The sequence below is a fragment of the Ovis canadensis genome, chromosome 26 (assembly GCF_042477335.2).
Source record: "Ovis canadensis isolate MfBH-ARS-UI-01 breed Bighorn chromosome 26, ARS-UI_OviCan_v2, whole genome shotgun sequence".
NCBI lineage: Eukaryota > Metazoa > Chordata > Mammalia > Artiodactyla > Bovidae > Ovis > Ovis canadensis.
The window spans coordinates 23773165-23791837 of record NC_091270.1 but is presented as its reverse complement, the minus strand read 5'-3'; the positions used below and the strand labels follow the sequence as shown (position 1 = coordinate 23791837).

Genomic DNA, 18673 nt, shown 5'->3' with positions numbered 1-18673 from the left:
CCTCAGAAACTTAAGGTGAATGAAAATAATGTCAACCTTGTGATATTATAAAAACTGCAACTGATTTTAAGTACATCTTGAATGCTGGAATATATTACAGAATCATTAATGCATAGAGGTATTTGTATAATAGCCAACTTAAATTTAACTAGAATTGCATCCTGCTAAAGTCTTTGGGATAATATTAACCACTTGATAATAATAACATCTTTTATAGAAGTCTCTTCAGAAAAGTGAGAAACATTTTGAACTAAAAACAGTGGACTACTTCTCCATCTGATAATGCCAAGTGGAAATTAAAGGCTAATGTCAGGGTACAAAAGACAGGACCATTAATCTAACAGAGGCATAAAGCAAATGCAAGTTTAAAAGACAAAACAGAGTGATGACAGGACCCTGCTGGCCCACAGGAAGGAAGGAAGAAAGGGAGGGAGGCCGGGAGGGAAGCAAGGAAGGAGGGAAGGGAGGAAGGAGGGGATGCCTGGAGAAGTTGTCTGAGATTGTGGAGAGAAACTGAGGCTTTCAGAAGGCACATGTTTCCTTGACCTTGATAAAGAGAAACCTGCCATGGATATAAGCCAGTTTAAATGCAATTTATATAACATCTGTATTTTTAATGAGCATCACGGTCATAATAGAACTTCAAAATGGTAAACTGAGTTTACATGTATTTTGGCATATTAATTTACATGACACCTTGAAAATGTGCCTTAAGTATGTCTCCAAGTTGTGTAGGGAAACAAGGAAGCTGGAGTGAGTGGATATGGCTATCTAGAACATACCGACAAGTTAGAAATCACTGAACTCCAGAGTTCACCAAAGGGCCAGTCCCCAGATGTCAATATAAGCTTGTCAACATAAGCAAATATATAATTCCTGCATGCTCAGTCACTTCAGTCATGTCTCTCTGTGTGACCCTGTGGACTGCAGCTTGCCAGGCTCCTCTGTCTATGGGATTCTCCAGGCAAGAACACTGGAGTGGGTTGCCATGTTTCCTTCCAGGGAACTTTCCTGACCCAGGGATCGGATTTATGTCTCCTGTGTTGCAGGTGGATTCATTACCTACTGAGCCACCTGGGAAGCCCCCAAGATAAGCCTAGGGCGCTCACATAGAAATAAACAATCATCCAAAGAACTTGCTAGTAAAATTTTTTAATTTAACTAGTCTAATAAGGGATCAAGTAATCACTTTATCTGAAAAGTTCCCTAGAAGATACTGATGTATAGAGAACCATTAGCCGGTCTTTTCAGAAACAACTGACTACTGTTAGCCTTAATTGCAGTTAGGTGGTTCTCAGGCTGGTTGTCCAGACTCACAGCAGACAACCATGACTGTCCCTTACACCTGTGCCCTATAATGCAGAAAGGGCTGTAAAGCACAAACTCAAAGAACTCCTCAAATTTACCCCAGCTCTCCATCTATTAAAACAGTAGAAGATGCTTCCCTGATCCCATATCTCCCACTTCCTAGTCCTTCGAGAAGCAGGAAAATCCAGTCCATGGTTACTTGCTTTTTTTATTTTTTTATGTATTTGGAATAAATCCTCTGCTCCTGCTTATGACTGTATAAAATTCACTTATTAGGAAAAGAAAGAAAAGAGGAAAGAAGCAGATTTATTTTCAAAGATGCTCCAGGGTTTAGTTAGAGTAGAATGATGATTATAAGTAATGAAGAGCCTAGAACTTTTTGTTCTTGGCAATAAAACTAGATACTCTGATGGATTTTCTTTTCAGTGCCTTGGAAGGATGACTGAGGAAATCATGCATCTTACAACTCATGTCTTACACACCCTGCATGTTGCCTTAATGTTGATAACTCTTCAGTCAGTTCAGTTCAGTCACTCAGTCGTGTCTGACTCTTTGCAACCCCATGAATCACAGTACACCAGGCCTCCCTGTCCATCACCAACTCCTGGAGTTCACTCAGACTCACGTCCATCGAGTCCGTGATGCCATCCAGCCATCTCATCCTCTGTCGTCCCCTTCTCCTCCTGCCCCCAATTCCTCCCAGCATCAGAGTCTTTTCCAAAGAGTCAACTCTTCGCATGAGGTGGCCAAAGTACTGGAGTTTCAGCTTTAGCATCATTCCTTCTAAAGAAACCCCAGGAACGCATGTACACCCGTGGTGGATTCATGTCAATGTATGGCAAAACCAATACAGTATTGCAAAGTAAAATAAAGTAAAAATAAAAATTAAAAAAAAAAAAAAAGAAATCCCAGGGCTGATCTCCTTTAGAGTGGACTGGTTGGATCTTCCTGCAGTCCAAGGGACTCTCAAGAGTCTTCTCCAACACCACAGTTCAAAAGCATCAGTTCTTTGGTGCTCAGCTTTCTTCACAGTCCAATTCTCACATCCATACATGACCATTGGAAAAACCATAGCCTTGACTAGATGGACCTTTGTTGGCAAAGTGAAAGTGAAGTCTCTCAGTCATGTCCGACTCTTTGCAACCCCATGGACTGTAGCCTATCACACTCTTCCATGTATGGGATTTTCCAGGCAAGAGTACTGGAGAGGGTTGCCATTTCCTTCTCCAGAGGATCTTCCCAACCCAGGGATTGAACCCAAGTCTCCCACATTGTAGGCAGAGGCTTTACCATCTGAGCCACCAGGGAAGACTTGGCAAAGGTCCCCACATAACTGTTCAAATCCAGTTTTATTCTTATTACTTCTTTTGCAGGTTTGAGTCTTATTATATTTAATAAACAGACTTATTTAGAAACATACTAAGCGACTAATATCAAGTTGGCTGGGGTAAAAATGTTAAGTAGCAGCTATTCAGTTCAGTTCAGTTCAGTCGCTCAGTCATGTCTGACTCTTTGCGACCCCCTGAATCACAGCATGCCAGGCCTCCCTGTCCATCACCATCACCCGGAGTTCACTCAGACTCACGTCCATTGAGTCCGTGATGCCATCCAGCCATCTCATCCTGGGTCGTCCCCTTCTCCTCCTGCCCCCAATCTCTCCCAGCATCAGTCTTTTCCAATGAGTCAACTCTTCGCATGAGGTGGCCGAAGTACTGGGAGCTTCAGCTTTAGCATCATTCCTTCCAAAGAAATCCCAGGGATTGATCTCCTTCAGAATGGACTGGTTGGATCTCCTTGCAATCCAAGGGATCCCTCAAGAGTCTTCTCCAACACCACAGTTCAAACGCATCAATTCTTCAGCGCTCAGCCTTCTTCACAGTCCAACTCTCACATCCATACATGACCACAGGAAAAACCATAGCCTTGACTAAAGGGACCTTAGTCAGCAAGGTAATGTCTCTGCTTTTGAATATGTTATCTAGGTTGGTCATAACTTTTCTTCCAAGGAATAAGCGTCTTTTAATTTCATGGCTGCAGTCACCATCTGCAGTGATTTTGGAGCCCCCCAAAATAAAGTCTGACACTGCTTCTACTGTTTCCCCATCTATTTCCCATGAAGTGGTAACCAGTAATGACACAATTCAAGGAGCTGAAGTTTGAGAGAAGAAAGTGTTTTATCTTCTAGGGTCCTCAAAGAAAAAAAAAAAAGGTGAGAGGTCAAAAAAATTGAGAAAATATGTGGTGAAAGGAAATAAGCAAAGTCTTTCAAGTCCGGTAATGATTCCTTTAGAATAAATAGATAAGAAAGTGTTCTAGGTGACAATAACAAATAATTTTAAACCTTAGTGATTTGGGCAAGAAAGCAATGACTTATTTCTCTTCTACCACACATCCATTATGGGGGTGAGTTGAAGCTCCTCTCACTGTGGTCCTCACTCAGACCAATACAACAGTCACCTGTGAAGTACTATAATTGTGACAGAAAAAAGAGGAGTGGCAAATTGTGCCTTGATACATAAAATCTTCCATCCTGAAGTGATAGAACTCAGTTGATGTTTCAGTGACTAGAGCAATTTCAAGTTGGTCAGAAAGTATAATGTGATCCTTGTGCCCAAAAGGGAGGAAAACACTAGGCCTCATCATGAATCACTACATCATCACTAGTGACTTTCTGGTCACTAACTATTTGAGTTCCCCTCTCTTGAACAATAAAATATACAGTAACTCATTGCTGAAGTAGAGTCCTATAAAGTCATCAGTCATGACTCTCCTTGGAATAAGTCTTAATAATCCCATGACCATTAATAAAACACATTGGGATGCTGTGACAAAACAATATAGAGTCTACAAATTCAAGGACTTGTGGAGGTGGGAAAAATTCTTTTGAGCAACAAAAGGCTGATTAAAATTTACCCTTGAAGAGAAGATCAAATCCAGGGTAAAGCCGTTTATTCCCATTATTAAAAGTCAAGATGGATCCAATGTCCATGCTCTCCAAGCATCTACCCATACAGGCGTATTTCTCTGTCTGGAGATCTCTGTACTAAACAGACAAGTTCTCGTCCACCACCAACCGCCACCTGTCAATCCCTGTTCTCTGCATTGGTAGGACAGGGACAGATGCTTCTCATCACCAGAAGAGGTGAGACATGGGAAACATAGTGAAGTTACTGGGCTGTACAAATCATGCTAGCAAATGTTACAGAGCACTTATGTTGGGGGAATGGAGCATATTTTTAGTTTAGACCGTAATTCTGGTTCCTAGAAGGGCCCCTCCTTCTACTTTTTCTCCATAGCTCTTGGCTACTCCTTTTGATTATTCTTTTTTTATTACTCTCCTTGGACAAAATGTATCCTTGGAAATAAGACTGGGATGCTATTTTCTCTTTGGTTGCTAAGCAGCTACCAGAAAGTTAGGGACCAAAAGTCACTTTAATTCTTGCATTTATGTATTTGAGTGTGTGTGTGTGTGTGTCTATGCACATGGGCAACACACTCATTAAAACCTTAGTAGTTTTTCAAATGTTTGACTTAGTCAGTTACAAGTGCCAATAGCCACATTCAAAATTCTTTCTAGACACATTTCTTAGATTTACAGTATTTCTTTGTTTCCTGCCCTATGCTTCCTTTTTCTCAACTTAATTACAAGCCTTAGGCAATCAGGCCAAGGTGAGTGATCCATACCTTTTATCTCTTTTCCCTGAACTGGTTTATCCAATTGAAAGGATTCACTGTGTGCTACTTTAACCCATTCAAGGTTTGTTTATTTTTTTTCTCTTTATTTTTTATGTTTTAAACTATGGAAGTAAAATAATACATTTACAAGAGACTTGAAAAATACAGAAGAAAGTAATATATAGTTCAACTATATATTGCAATTATTTTTTAAGTAGATAAATTAAGATTTTTAGTTGAAGATTCAATATCAAACTCTCAAAAATTAATAGAGGGAATATACAGAAAAGTAGAAGGATACAGTAGACTTGAAAAGCACTACGAACCAGTTCAACATGATTAAGATTTATACAATTTTCACACAACAGTAGGATACAAATTCTATTCAAGTTCCCATAGACTATAAACTAGGAGACACTGAAACATATCCAGGGACATAAAATAAGGTGCAAAAATTTCATGGTCTAAAGGTACTGAAATCAAACAGAGTCTGTTCTCTTATTAATGTAGAATTGTGTTAGAAATCAATATCAACAGATGTATTGTGCTGTGCTTAGTCGCTCAGTCATGCCCAACGCTTTGTGACCCCAGGGACTGTAGCCTGCCAGGCTCTTCTGTCCATGGGGATTCTCCAGGCAAGAATACTGGAGAGGGTCACCATGCCCTGCTCCAGAGGATCTTCCCAATTCAGGGATCAAACCCAGGTCTCCCACATTGCAGGCAGAATTTTAACATCTGAGCCACCAGGGAAGCCTAATCAAAATGTACTTGAAAATAATCCAAGTATTTACCAAGAGAGATCTTTGACTTAGCCTTTGAAAGCCTCAATAAAGCTAGAAGGCTGAAAAAAAGGAAAAAAAAAAGAGGAGAGAACATTTAAATGAGAAACTAATATCAAAATGAGAAATTAATATCAAAGATACTTTCAAAACCCCAAGTATTTGGGAAATTAAATGTTTACTTTTAAACTATGGGTGTATCTAGACATCTTGGAATGTGAAGTCAAGTGGGCCTTAGAAAGCATCACTACGAACAAAGCTAGTGGAGGTGATGGAATTCCAGTGGAGCTGTTTCAAATCCTGAAAGATGATGCTGTGAAAGTGCTGCACTCAATATGCCAGCAAATTTGGAAAACTCAGCAGTGGCCACAGGACTGGAAAGGTCAGTTTTCATTCCAATCCCAAAGAAAGGCAATGCCAGAGAATGCTCAAACTACCGCACAATTGCACTCATCTCACATGCTAGTAAAGTAATGCTCAAAATTCTCCAAGCCAGGCTTCAGCAATACGTGAATCATGAACTCCCTGATGTTCAAGCTGGTTTTAGAAAAGGCAGAGGAACCAGAGATCAAATTGCCAACATCCGATGGATCATGGAAAAAGCAATAGCGTTCCAGAAAAACATCTATTTCTGCTTTATTGACGATGCCAAAGCCTTTGACTGTGTGGATCACAGTAAACTGTGGAAAATTCTGAAAGAGATGGGAATACCAGACCACCTAACCTGCCTCTTGAGAAATGTGTATGCAGGTCAGGAAGCAAGAGTTAGAACTGGACATGGAACAACAGACTGGTTCCAAAGATGAAAAGGAGTACGTCAAGGCTGTATATTATCACCCTGCTTTTTTAACTTATATGCAGAGTACATCATGAGAAACGCTGGACTGGAAGAAACACAAGCTGGAATCAAGACTGCCGGGAGAAATATCAATAACCTCAGATATGCAGATGACACCACCCTTATGGCAGAAAGTGAAGAGGAGCTAAAAAGCATCTTGAGGAAAGTGAAAGAGGAGAGTGAAAAAGTTGGCTTAAAGCTCAACATTCAGAAAACGAAGATCATGGCATCTGGTCCCATCACTTCATGGCAAATAGATGGGGAAACAGTAGAAATAGTGTCAGACTTTATTTTAGGGGGCTCCAAAATCACTGCAGATGGTGACTGCAGCCATGAAATTAAAAGACGTTTTACTCCTTGGAAGAAAAGTTATGACCAACCTAGATGGTATATTCAAAAGCAGAGACATTACTTTGCCGACTAAGGTCCATCTAGCCAAGGCTATGGTTTTTCCTGTGGTCATGTATGGATGTGAGAGTTGGACTGTGAAGAAGGCTGAGCACCGAAGAATTGATGCGTTTGAACTGTGGTGTTGGAGAAGACTCTTGAGAGTCCCTTGGACTGCAAGGAGATCCAACCAGTCCATTCTGAAGGAGATCAACCCCTGGGATTTCTTTGGAAGGAATGATGCTAAAGCTGAAACTCCAGTACTTCGGACGCCTCATGCGAAGAGTTGACTCATTGGAAAAAACTCTGATGCTGGGAGGGATTGGGGGCAGGAGGAGAAGAGGACGACCCAGGATGAGATGGCTGGATGGCATCACGGACTCAATGGACGTGAGTCTGAGTGAACTCCGGGAGATGGTGATGGACAGGGAGGCCTGGCGTGCTGCGATTCATGGGGTCACAAAGAGTCGGACACGACTGAGCGACTGAACTGAACTGATGGGTGTATCTAAAAGCCAAAACAAGGAAAATCAGAAAATATTTGTTACAGAATAAAAATGCGAAGAGAATTTACCAGAATTTATTGCATGCAGCTGAAGCTGCTCAGTGCAACTAAATACAATATGGGATCTTGAATAAGGTATGAAAACAAATAATGGACATTAGCATAAAATTTTGTGAAATTTGAAGAAACTCTGTACTTTACTTAATAATACTGTATCACATGTTAACTTTCTGCTTTTCATTTATTTATTTTATTTTTATTTTGTTACAGCATAGTATTTCTTTATATTCTCCTAATTGGATTAATGTTTCAAGCCTCATTCAATTCTTTAAAAATCACTAATAAACTTTCAAAACCTTAAGTAGTAATACTAGATGCCAAAATATATGGAACTATATCAAACTTTGTTTCAAGAGGTTTTAATAATGGGGAAAAAAAGCTTTAGCTTTGATTCAATCTTCACTTCAAGTCTAAATTTTAATCAGCCTTTGTTACTCAAAGGAATTTTTTCTCTTACTCCTAGAAGTCCCTGAATTTGTAGACTCTGTTTTGTTTTGCCACAGCCTTCCATGGTCATGGGACTGTTAAGAGTTACTACAAAGAATAGTAGATTTCAGATGTGAAACTGTTCACTCACTTTGTAAAGCAGCAGCCAACTTCCTTAACAGAAATCAATCTCTGCCCCTCTGTTCACTGGGAAAAGAAGTATTAAATGGCTGAGAAGCAATCTTAGCTCTTACACTGATGAACTATGATTTTATCCCTTGTAGAAAGGGCAGGAAGCAGATATTTTGTAAATCCTTAGCAGGATACTTTTGCACAAAATACCACAATAGAGAAATCTTTAAAGGGGTCAAGCAATGCTAGCAGAAGCTGTGCAGACAAAGAAAGCTAATTTTTTATATGTAATATGTACCCATTTCCATGAGGACAAATTTGCTGTCCTCATGGTGGAAAGGGGGTATAATCAAAGTATTCAACTTGCCACTAGATGAGTAGATAATAACTGATCTCTCCTGATAATCCCCAAGCCTCCCTGGGAAACTCCCAAATATTCACAGGCAAGTCTGTCTTAGTCTGTTGTCCCATCACCGCTCCTTTTCCTTGGGTCCTGGTGTGCAGACGGTTTTGTTTGTGCCCTCCCAGAGTCTATTTCTCCAGCCCTGTAGAAGTTCGGTAATCAAATCATACTGGCCTTCAAAATGTGAATCACCACACGGTCAATATGGAAACAAGATTGATACATTCTTTGCAGCCAAACATGGAGAAGTTCTATACAGTAAGCAAAACCAAGACCAGGAGCTCACTGTCGCTCAGATCATGAAATCCTTATTGCCAAATTCAGAATTAAATTGAAGAAAGAAGGGAAAACCACTAGACCATTCAGGTATGACCTATATCAAATCCCTTATGATTACACAGCAGAAGTGACAAATAGATTCAAGAGACTAGATCTGAAGATAGAATATCTAAAGAACTATGGACAGAGGTTCATAACATTGTATAGGGGGCACTGATCAAAACCATACCTAAGAAAAAGAAATGCAAAAAGGCAAAATGGTTGTCTGAAGAAGACTTACAAATAGCTGAGAAGAGAGGCAAAAAGCAAAGGAGAAAAGGAAAGATATATCCATCTGAATGCAGAGTTTCAAAGAAGAGCAAGGAGAGATCAGAAAGTCTTCTTAAATGAACAATGTAAGAAAACAGGAAAACAATAAAATGGGAAAGACAAGAGATCTCTTCAAGAAAATTAGAGATAACAAGGTAACATTTCATGCAAAGATGGGCAAACTGAAGGACAGAAATGGTATTGACCTAACAGAAGCAAAAGATATTAAGAAGAGGTGGCAAGAATGCACAGACTAAATATACAAGAAAGATTGTAATAGCCTGGATAATCATGATGGTGTGATCACTCACCTAGAGCCAGACATCCTGGAGTGCAAAGTCAGATGGGCCTTAGGAAGCCTCACTATGAACAAAGCTAGTGGAGGTGATGGAGTTCTAGCTGAGCTATTTCAAATCCTAAAAGTTGATGCTGTGAAAGTGCTGCACTCAATATACCAACAAATTTGGAAAACTCAGCAATGGCCACAGGACTGGAAAAGGTGTTTTCATTACAATCCCAAAGAAAGACAGTGTCAAAGGATGTCCATACTACTGCACATTTGCACTCATTTCACATGCTAGAAAATTAATGCTTAAAATCCTTCAAGCTTGACTTCAGCAGTATATGAACTAAGAACTTCCAGATGTACAAGCAGATTTAGAAAAGGCAGAGGAATCAGAGATCAAATTACCAACATCGTTGGATCACAGAAAAAGCTAGAGAATTCCAAAAAATCATCTACTTCTGTTTCATTGACTATGCTAAAGCCATTCTATATATGGATCACAGCAAACCATGAAAAATCTTAAAGAGATGGGAATACCAGGACACCTTACCTGCCTCCTGAGAAACCTGTATACACGTCAAGAAGCAACAGTTAGAATCAGAAATGGAACAATGGACTGATTCAAATTTTGGAAAGGAGTATGTCAAGGCTGTATATTGTACCTCTGCTTAAATGCAGAGTATATCAAGAGAAATGCTAGACTGACTGGATGAAGTACAAGCTGGAATCAAGACTGTTGGGACAAATATTAATAACCTCAGATATGCATATGATACCACCCTTACAGCAGAAAGTGAAGAGAAACTAAGCCTCTTGATGAAGCTGAAAGAGGACAGTAAAAAAGCTAGCTTAAAACTCAATATTCAAAAAACTAACATCATGGCATCCAGTTCCCTCACTTCATGACAAACAGGGAAACAATGGAAACAGTGACAGACTTCACTTTCTTGGCCTACAAAATCACTGTGGACAGTGACTACAGCCACGAAATTAAAAGATTCTTGCTCCTTGCAAGCTGATAAACCTAGACAGCGTATTAAAAAGCAGAGACATTACTTTGCCAACAAAGTTACGTATAGTCAAAACTATGATTTTTCCAGTAGTCATGTACAGATGTGGCAGTTGGACCATAAAGAATGCTGAGCACTGAAGAACTGATGCTATTCAACCGTGGTGTTGGAGGAGACTCTTGAAAGTCCCTTGGACTTCAAGGATATCAAACCCATCAATCCTAAAGGAAATGAACTCTGAATATTCACTGTAAGGACTGGTGCTGAAGCTGAATCCCCAGTCCTTGGCCATCCGATGTGAAGAGCTGAGTCACTGAAAAATACCTTGACGCTGGAAAAGACTGAAGGCAGAAGGAAGGAGGAGAAGGGCACAACAGAGGATGAGATGGTTGGATAGCATCACCAACTCAGCAGACATGAGTTTGAGCAAGCTCCAGGTGATGGTGAAGGACAGGGAAGACTGGCGTGCTGTAGTCCAACTCACAAAATGTCAGGCACAACTGAGTGACTAAACAACAAAGCTTCATCCATATCAGCCCTGAAGAGGGTAATTTTCCACAGGTGAGCCTACTTATAGCATTCACTGAGCATGTTGAGAGCATCTTCTGCAGTTGGTGCCCCTTGTGGGCATTCACGTACCAGAAAGACTATGGATACACCATGTGCCCATCCTAACACCCTTTCAAAAGATCACCTTGTCACCAACCTTATTTTTTTTAACTGGCCAAAAACATTACCCAAAGTTCCTTATTTGGTATAAATGCATACCTCAAATTATTTTTCTAAAAAACCACATGGACTACCAGATATATGCCCATAATGATTACTACTGGGAAACTTTCACTTCAGAGACATCTAACAAAGACATTTTTGAATGGCCTATAAAATATTACATCTACTTCTAGTCAACCACAGCTTATGATGCTCAAGAACAACAACAGAAAACTATGCCTGAACTTTGCCCTCTTTGGATAACTAATTTATACTGGTCATGAGGAATTTCCCACTAAGTCACAGATGGGAACTGAGGAAAAGACCACAAAGCAGCAAGAGTGGGTCTGGGACACTCGCTCATGCAATTTTCTCATATTTTCTGCACCTACTTAGGACAGTCTCATACACAGTACCTCTCTTCAGAAACAGAATATTGATGCTTATAATTTGCTGGCTCGAATAATATCCAGTAAGCAGAAGATTACTGCTTGAGCTGAATCATAGGCAGAGAATCCAGCAGAAGTGGGCAGAAGTCTACCAGGACGGCCATAGTAGTAATTCACAACCTTTCACCCACTTTTTAGAATTGAGCCAGTTCATGGATCCAGAGCCTACTGATTAAGGGATAAACTGTGTTTGTGTGAGTTTTATTCAATCAACCCTAAATGAGACAACTATTTTATTCTGAATTTTGCATATGATTTGGGGACTAAATGCCCTCCATCTCCCCACATCTTACTTTTCCTGCAGACTTGCATCATGAAGTTTTAAAGATATTTTTTATTTATTTTAGATAGCTTGTAGAACAGAAGCCTGCCTGAAATTCCATTTTGGCCCAGATTTTGATTGGAAAAATCTAGTATATATTGTACTTTTTCTTGGATCTAGCTTCTTTCTCTTCTTGCTTGGACTTAGCAATTTGGAAAGTAAACTTTTGCTCTTTTCTCTTGAAAAAGAAAATGTAAATACCTAAAGAAAGATTCTTGGTTTTTTTTTTCTTCAAACAGAGGAGCCATGTCTAATTTATTTAATTTGTTTACTTTTATTATAGCTGAATATCCCTTCTTTTTCAAAGCACTTCTTTATTTTCTGTTTCAGTTGTGTAAGAACAATCTTGGGACAATAAAATCCTTAAAGCCATAGTTCCCTTTATATTCACATTCCTTAATACACTTTTTTACTTCAGTGCTCAGAGATACAGAAGATAAAAGAACTGGGGAATATGCTTCTTCAACATATTATATATAAGGATCAAATTGTTAATAAATACTTCTATATCTGTAAAACCACCTCAGAACTTAATTTATTTTCATATAAATCATATGGAGATAATCTTTACATTTTTGTGATTTACAAGGCAGGGGAAAGAGGTTCATGGCGATGTTTTGGTCAACTGTAATCTCCGGGGTTCTATATTAAATTAAAAACAAATATGTTCCTAGCCAGGAAAACTCTTAAATTAATCCTGTCATGGGAACCCACATTCAAGATGTGTCTTGGGAGGAGATTGATTGGAATTAGAGCAGAAGTTATACTTTGGTCAAACTGTGGCTCCCAAGATGCCCAAATGATAAACCTAACAATGTCTACAGAACATTCTGTAGAAGTCAGGTGCTTTACTATGAAGAATAGAGAAAACATTCCAGAATTTTCCCTTGAGATTGACCAAAGCTTCCTGGGGCACTGCAAGAACTCAGCATGCCTTTGCTTCTTAGTTAAAAACATCTGGGGTAAGAATTTTGAGAAATGCTTCTGGTGACAGAATGTAACAAAGTGAGAAAAACAAAGTCAGAAGATACAGGCTTAAGAAAGGTCCTGCCCTTACCAGCTGTTCTTAAGTCTCCAAGCCTTGTTTTCCTATTTGTGCCCTCTGAAAAGAAGACCGACCTCTCTGGCAGTTTGTTTATTTTGGTTATCATCAAAAACAATGAGTTCACTGAGAAATGCATTATAAACTGAATACACTATAGAAGTAACGCACGCTTTTGTTTATAAATAAGAAACAAAGGGTAGGATTTTGTGTGGACAATGCTTAGCTTCTACTACAAATGGAGAGACAGAGAGTCAAGAGGCTGATTCCACTGCTCAGGGTTACACAGGAGGAACCAGAATTAAAAACTAAAGTTCTCTGGAAAATCAGCCATCTATAAAACTTAGGGAGATCCAAGAAGACAGTAGGTCAGCATTAGTCAAAATGTGGTCTCTGAAAGGCCTGTCTTAGCACATGTGTTTATTTGTTAAAAATGCAAATTCAGGGGCTTCACCCAAGACTGAGTCAGTCACCGGCAATGGACTAGCTCTATCCACACCCCTGTGGTGACCGTGTGCACGGGGGTCACTGAAGGTGGCTGTGCACAGAGGCTGCCAGGGCCGACGCTGGTGCCTGAATAGCTGCATGTCCGTCCTGCTTTCTTGATCTTCAAAGGAAGGTCAAAGGTTGCTGCCATTTACCAGTCAGTGATGTCATACAGGTAAAAATGTGATAGAGGGAGTGACACATAATTTAAAAAAAAAAAGCACTCACTTGACCACTGGCTCCTGCACAGCAGTGAGTTCACCCACTGACTCAGCAGAGGCAGAAGGCAGAGGGCTTGGCTGTCTCAGCTCCTGCTACAGCTGAGGCCAAGAGCATCTGAGACTCAGTCCCCTAAGCAGGAAGGAGAGACACATGGCCTGCAGGGCATTTATTACTGGATGAAGGAACCACCGTGTTTTTAAAAAATCTTATTTGGTTTATTTTCCAGAACAAATACTACACTCTTCCTAGACCTTCTAAAAATTATGCTTGCACTTGGAACCATGCCTGTGACCAGGTGCTGACAGCTCCGTCACAGGCCTGTGTTCCTTTTACCTCTCCCAGGACCGTATGCCACCGTGGACAACAGACCAGTTTGACTGTGTAACTTCCCCTTCAAAGGGTTTGGTGGCAAATGGGCAAAGAAAGAATAGAGAAGGGGGGAAGTACACCTCCCAGCGTGGTGACTGTCAGCTTGGCTTTGTTGTCAATAAGGACTCAGTTCCTATTAAGGGCCTGCTGGCTGTACACCGTGGGAAAGCCCCTTAACACAATATAGACCGAAGACACATAATATGTGTTATTGATCAGAGATATAGTAATACATTTTTAGAGAGTAATACAATGAATATTCCTGAATGTTAGTTCTCTTATTAGTTGAATTCACAACAAAAGCATTGGGTTCAAACAAAACTAAAATCAGAAAATGCATATAAACTTGCCCGGCACAAAGCAATTTATAAATTAATATTTCCTTCCTTGCAGATGTGTGTCCTTTCCTGCCCTTCACCACATCCCTCTCATTATTAGATTCACTTAAATTTAACAAACATTTATTTGACGCCAGGAGTACAGAAACACAGATGCACTAATATATCTGCTCTCCAACAACCAGGAAGAATTTCACCTGGATTTCATGTAGGAACATCATCACCAAGGTAACGATGGTAACAACCATTAGTGAGTGAGACAGTTAGGCTCTTACATGCAAGTTTGGAAAAACTGCTTCTACAAGGAATAAACAGTGGTGCTCCTTTTAGAGATGGATTCACTGCTCAGGAAGGTGAAGGGAAGAAGCAAGGCCACAGAGCTCCTGCCCTGCAGAACTGGGGCTTGAAGGCAACTCTGTCTCCCTCCAAATGCACCTCTGCACTGTAGCACATCCTTGCCCAGCCTAAAGCCAGGTTGAAAACCTTTCTCCCTCAAACTTACTCCTCTCTATTTCCAGTTTCAGAGAAGAGAATCACAATCAATTCAGCATTCCAAAAAGAAATTTGGTACTTTTCCTTGGAACTGCCTTTTTCTTATCTCCTGCTTCTCATCATTAGCTAAAGTTTCTTCATTTATGCTCTTCATATTTTAAAAATTTGCTCTTATTTTCAAACACATAACTTCTACTTTTAGAAGTTTATTGTCCCATGATCTCAAACTTGGATGGCAAAAATAAATCATTTCTCTTTGCCCAGTGAGAGATCTCATGTCTGAGGTGGAGTGCCCCTCATTAAGGAAAAGCCAAAGATGTTTGCCAAGGGAACTAAAATCACCCACGCTGTTGTCATCAAGAAACTGAATGAGCTCCTATAGGCACGAGGCAAGAAAAGAACTGATCATGCAGCCCAAATTGAGCCACTTCAGTTGCTGGTTCAGATTACCTCTGAAAACAACCTAGGAGAGGGCATCATTATCAAGATCAAGTTCAATATCACCACTTCTCTTTATGACTACAACCCCAACCTGGCCACATACATGAAGCCTGAGATGTGGCAGAAGAGAATGGACTGCATCAATGAGCTGATGAACATCCTGTTTGCAAATCCCAACATCTTTGTCAGAGAGAACATTCTGGAAGAGAGTGAGAACATGCATAACAGACCAGTCACTGTGTGTCTGTGGCTGCATCTTCACTCCGGTGGAACGAATGGATGAAGAATTTACCAAAATAATGCAGAACACGGATCCTCACTCCCAAGAGTACGTGGAGCACCTGAAGGACGAGGCCCAGGTGTGTACCATCATTGAGCGTGTGCAGCGCTACCTGGAGGAGAAGAGCACCACTGAGGAGATCTGCTGTGTCTACCTGAGGCCCATTCTCCACATCTACTACAAGTTTGATTACAAGGCCCTTCAGCGGTCGCTTACCCCCGCTGAGGGCTGAGCAAGATCAGGCCAAAAATAAGGGTGAGGACTCAGCTGTGCAAGTACATCTATGCCAAGGACCACACAGACCGAAACCGCACGTGCACCATCCTCTGCCATATCTCCCATCACGCCTTGCACTCCCGCTGGTAGCAGGCCCGGGACCTCATGCTCATGAGCCACCTGCAGGACATCTAGCATGCAGACCCAGCAGTCCAGATCCCGTACAACCACACCATGGTGCAGCTGGGCATCTGTGCCTTCCGCCAAGGCCTGACCAAGGATGAGCACAACGCCCTGCTGGACATCCAGTCAAGCGGCCGGGCCAAGGAGCTTCTGGGCCAGGGTCTGCTGCTGCGCAGCCTGCAGGAGCACAACCAGGAGCAGGAGAAGGTGGAGCGGCGCCAGCAGGTGCCCTTCCACCTGCACATAAATCTGGGACTGCCGGAAGGTATTTACCTGGTGTCAGCCATGCTCCTGGAGATCCCCTACATGGCCCCCCATGAGAGTGACACCCCTTGACGCATGATCAGCAAGCAGCTCCATCACCAGCTGTGGGTGGGCGAATGGCAGCCCTTGCTGGGCCCCCTGGAGTCCATGAGGGAACATGTGGTTGCTGCTTCCAAGGCCATGAAGATGGGTGACTGGAAAACCTGCTGCAGTTTTATCATCAATGAGAAGATGAATGAATGGCAAAGTGCGGGGCCTTTCCCCAGAGGCTGACAGACTCAGAACCATGCTGGTTAGGAAGATCCAGAAGAGTCACTGTGGACCTACCTGTTCACCTATAGCCGTGTCTACGGTTCCATCAGCATGGAGATGCTGTCCGACATGTTTGAGCTAGACCCGCCCATGGTACACTCCGTCATTAGCAAGATGATCATTAACGAGGAGTTGATGGCTCTCTGGACCAGCCATCGCAGACCATGGTGATGCACTGCACAGAGCCCACTGCCCAGCAGAACCTGGCCCTGTAGCTGGCTGAGAAGCTGGGCAGCCTGGTGGAGAACAAGCGGGTGTTTGACCACAAGCAGGGTACCTATGGTGGCTACTTCCAAGACTAGAAATATAGCTACCAGATAAATGAGGGCTACATGCGCCGGGGTGGCTACCACCAGTAGCAGTCTCAGACGGCCTACTGATGGCTTGACTTCTGTCCCCAGTGCCCTAGACCATTCACCCTTTAGGTCCAACCACACTGCATTAAAGGTCTGTTTAGATTCACTTAAAAAAAAAAAAAAAGCACTTCTAAAATGTCAATGCTTCTAAAATGACCCTTCTCTTTTTTTTTTGCCCTGTGGCATGTGGGATCTTGGGGCTTCTCTGGTGGCTCAGTGAGAAAAGAATTGGTCTGCCAATGCAGGAGAAGCAGGTTTGATTCCTGGGTTGGGACCATCCCCTGGAGAAGGAAATGACAACCCATGCTAGTATTCTTACCTGGGAAATCCCATGGACAGAGGAGCCTGGTAGACTTCAGTCTATAGGCTCCCAAAGAGTTGGATATGACTGAGCAACAAAGCAACAACAACATGCTGGGTCTTAGTTTCCTGACTAGAGATCAAACACATGCCCCCTGCTTTGGAAGCACGGAGTCCTAAGCACTGGACTGTCAGGTAAGTCCTAGAATGATCCTTCTAACACCTAGATTTGCATCTGATCATGTCCCTGTTTCCTGTGTCTGTGGCTCCTCATCTCCATCCAAGCAGCCTCAGCTCCTTCCTCTCATGCCATGTTCGATTCCCAACTGGGTGGCTCTCTGCGCCTGATGTGAACCTTCTTCTCTGTCCCTGTGGCAAACACTGAGGCACACCCAGGACTCACTCAAGCACCATATCCTCAACGGACACTTTGCTAATCTCCAACTAGAGCCTCCCACCTCTCCTCCCGGTCCTGCTGCACTGTGCAGGGGTTTGTGTAAAGAGTGGCTTGTTAAATGCCGCCCCCCACCCGCCAGAACACTGTCCCTTCCTTGGAGTCAGGGATGGGGACTTTTTCGTCTTTGATTTCTAAGTCAGTCCAATGTGAACAACTAGTACAGGCACTTAGTGAGTGTTTAGTGAAACAAGAACCATGTGAGTGAGTGAAGAGTATTACGCATGAATCCTGTTCTATACTGGATTAGGGAGGTGGGAAGGCAGAGGCTTCACGCAGGGTCTGTAAGACTCCAAGAATAAGACTAGGTCTTTGAAACAGCCTGTCTACATGACTGAACAACAGGTCAAGTTTAATTGGTAAGTTAAGCCTTGTCTTCTTTTTTTCCTTTTTATTACTTTGTGGAAATGAGAGAGTTTATTTATCTGAATAAATTAAACTTGCTTTGATTCTCCCTTTGTGACAGTGAAAACTGTTAATGGCCAGGGCTCTGAAAGGGACCGAATGATTCTACAAATACTTCTGGAGACAGATTAACCCAGCTTCACAGAGGACCCTGAGGATATCACCCTGAATGTTTACCTTACAAAGCTCTTCCCGGAAAACTGAGGTGGATCTCCATGTGTTCAATGAGAGATCATTCATTATACTCCTTCAGTGGGAAGAGCTAATGGGCTTCCCTGGTGGCTCAGATGGTAAAGAATCTGCCCACAATGTGGGAGACCTGGGTTTGTTTGAACCCTGGGCTGGGAAGATCCCCTGGAGAAGGAAATAGCAACTCATTCCAGTATTTTTGCCTGGAGAACTCCATGAACAGAGGAGCTTGGTGGGCTACAGTCCATGGGGTCACAAAGAGTCGGACATGACTGAGGGACTAAACACACACACACACTACTCCAATAAAAAAGGAAATTAAAAAGGAACACCAGAGGGTTCTGTTAAATGGCAAAGAAAACGGCTGGTTTAGTTATGGCTGTTTTCAGCTGAATGTCAAAGAAACTGACTGCAAGGACTTATTCAAACAAACGCTGATTTTTCT

General features: G+C 41.8%; 1 pseudogene; it reads left to right on the top strand.

Annotated features, from left to right (window-relative positions):
* Positions 1-16904, top strand: part of LOC138430808 (eukaryotic translation initiation factor 3 subunit C pseudogene) — a 42780-nt pseudogene extending 25876 nt beyond the window's left edge.
* Positions 16905-18673: the final 1769 nt, after the last annotated feature.